Source organism: Gavialis gangeticus, unplaced genomic scaffold (assembly GCF_001723915.1).
Source record: "Gavialis gangeticus isolate Ggan-Ray unplaced genomic scaffold, GavGan_comp1, whole genome shotgun sequence".
In the NCBI taxonomy this organism is placed as follows: domain Eukaryota; kingdom Metazoa; phylum Chordata; order Crocodylia; family Gavialidae; genus Gavialis; species Gavialis gangeticus.
In genome coordinates this window covers 5,711,582-5,714,456 of record NW_017729016.1, presented here as the reverse complement: position 1 = coordinate 5,714,456, position 2,875 = coordinate 5,711,582, and positions in this window count along the sequence as shown.

Below are 2,875 nucleotides of genomic sequence, written 5' to 3'. Positions count from 1 at the left end.
GTGTGTTTGCGCGTGTGTGTCCGTGTGTATTCCAGGGAATGCACAGCTGTATATTCATGTATAAACAGGATTTCGAGTCTGGTTCCTTGCTTGAAGTCTGACGAATGCATTTTTGCTTGTGGTTTCCAAACAAAGTGTCGACGTGATCTTTTTCTTGAGAAGTACAACCTGGTCTCTCTCTCTCTCTTTCTCTCTCTCTCTCTCTCTCCCCCGTTGTGTTTGCTGATCCAAAATGTGTTTGGCACAACTTTGAAATTTCTTACAAAAAGAAAAAAAAGGAAAAGAAAAAAAAAGACTTCCAAAAAAAAAAAAAAATAAAAATAAAGGAAAGGAAAAAAAAAAGAATAAAACAACCCGCCTGAAAATATCTGTTGTAAAGAAAAAAAAATATATGTATCTAAAAAAAAAAAAAATCCATAAAGTTCTACATGATGGATATATACATATATATATATTTTTTATGATTAAGTTATGGACTCTGTATTGTATTCCCATTCTGTCGGATCTATGCATCTTGGTGCTTTTCCCTGCTCTTCTGTGCTTAGGTTCCACCTATATTAGTCTTACTATAACTATTCTGACTAGTCGATGGCGCGTGGTGCTGTGAAGAAGTTTGCTCCTATAAAAAGTCTGGCAACAAATATTTAAAGTAAAAAACAAAAAAAGAAAAAAAAGAAATAAACCGACGTCTCATGTTGCTGCCACCGATATTGTGAGTGATTGTAAATGAGGAACCACAAGCAGGGGATTTTTTTTTTTTTTTCAATGGTGGGTGAAAACCGAGCCCCAGGTGCATCCCGCGCCCCTGAAGCACCTGGCTGTCCCTGGCCGTGGGCTGGGCCCTTCCACCCTTTGCATCAGGCCCACGGCAGACGTCGGCTCCCAATGAATATCTGCATAGCTGCATCATCCCAGCACCTGGTTTCTCCTCCAAAGCTCTGCTCTGAGCCTGCCGGAGACAGGGGTTTCCTGGGAGCAGTGTCTTACCTCCTGGCAGTCTCGGCTCTGCTGTCCACGATGCAGCGCAGGTGATGAGATGCTGTACGACTGTCCTTCTCACGGCTGAGTTGTCCAGGGTCTCCTGAGGCTCTCGAGGGAAGAGGTGGAGGGGTCCTTGTCCAGCATGCACGCACTGCATCGTGCCAGGGCACCAGCTCCCTGTCCCTGGCTCCCTGCAGGTTAGGTCTGGACCAGGGTGCCCAGGCTGGCACGGATACACGATCGACAGCCCTGGCAGTAGTGAGCAGCCACCAGGCATATACAGGACAGTTTGCTGCTTTGCTGCTAGTGGTGTCCCTGGACTGAGATGTGAAGGGGAAGATGCAGCGGGGGCCTCCCCACCTCTCCAGTGCTGGCCCTCGCCCCTGCTGAGCCCCCCCCTGCACCCCTGTTATTATAGCAGCTTCTCTGCAAGTGCAACCCCCCCGCTGCTTTTGTGCCAGCCCAGTGCTGGTGTTGGCGTGCACTGCACCAGGCGAGGGTAGAGCCGATGGGGAGGCTGCAGCCAGAGAGCCCAGGGGCCGGGCTATCACAGCACTGGGAGCCTGGGCCTTCCTGGGTGGGAAGAAGGGGGAATTTCCAGGGGCAGAGAAAAGCAGTGGTGTGGACACGGGATATTCACCCCAGGAGGGGTGGTGTGGAGGTGGCTCCCGTGGCAGGAGTACCCAGCGCTCATAGCCAGTGCTTGCCCTCCCAGCCTGGCAAAAGAGAAAGGCACTGCCCTGGACAGGTCTGGCATTGCTCTGCCGCCAAGGTCACATCTCCCTCCCAAGCCCAAGCGCTCCAATGCCCACCCTTGCACCATGACCTGCTCCACATGCTGCAACCCCCAGCTTGCCAGCCTGGAGGAGGCCCCTGGGGGAGTGGAGCTCAAGCCCCGTGGTTTGCAAGGCCAGGCCACTGCCTCCAGCTTGCTAGCTGCTGCCTTAGGTGTGATGTTGCCCTGTGGCAAAGGCAGCTCCCCGGCCTCAGGCCTGGTGGGGAAGCCAGGCTCCCCATGAGGGGCTGGTGCCAGGATGCCTTTTTCCCCCCTCCCAAGGCAGTGTTACTGCACGTGGGCTGCACCCGGTGCAGGGCTGGGGGCTGTTTCACCCTCTCAGACAGTCGTCTCCAAAGTGGGGTGCATGTACCCCAGGGAGCACGCAAGACGATCCATTGGGGTGCAGGAAGAAAATATTAGAACTGCTATTTATATTTATATAAATATACATATATTGGGGGGTGTGCTCAAAAGTTTTTTACTGATAGGGGTGCGTGATCAAAAAAGTTTGGAGACCACTGCTCTAAGAGACCACCCGTGTTTGACTGCAGATGTTCATGGGCAGCTTTCAGCTGGGGCAGGACCTCTGTGCCCCCATGCACTCACACCCTAGGAGCTCGGTCTCCTGCTCCATGCAGCTGCCCCCCGCCCCGAACGCCTGGAGAAGCCCTGGCAATGACGCGCACTCGCCCAGACTGACGCTTTGCCCTTTTATTGTCAAGGAGGAGATAACCAAATCTATATTACAATCTTAAAAACCGTACAAAACGTGAGTAAAAACGCAACAAAGGCTTGGCTGTGGAGGCTGCCGTGACGGGGTGGCCCGGTGGGCAGGGGCTAGCAAGGGGTGTAGAAATCGTACCTGGACACACAAGGACAACTCCTCTCCCAAGGGCAAAGAGCTGGTCTTGGCAGTAAATTAAATCGGGGGGGGGGGCAGGGGCAGGAAGGGACGCGGCTGACCCTCGGCAGTGCAGCCTGCGCCCCAGCACTCTCCTTCCTTGACAGACCAGATTCAGGCAGGCGTGGGTGAGCCTGGCAGTCCCAGGACTAGCCGAGAGCTGCATGGCGGCTCCTTGCAGGGCCAGGCCTCGCAGCCCCAAGGCTCAGCCCCTC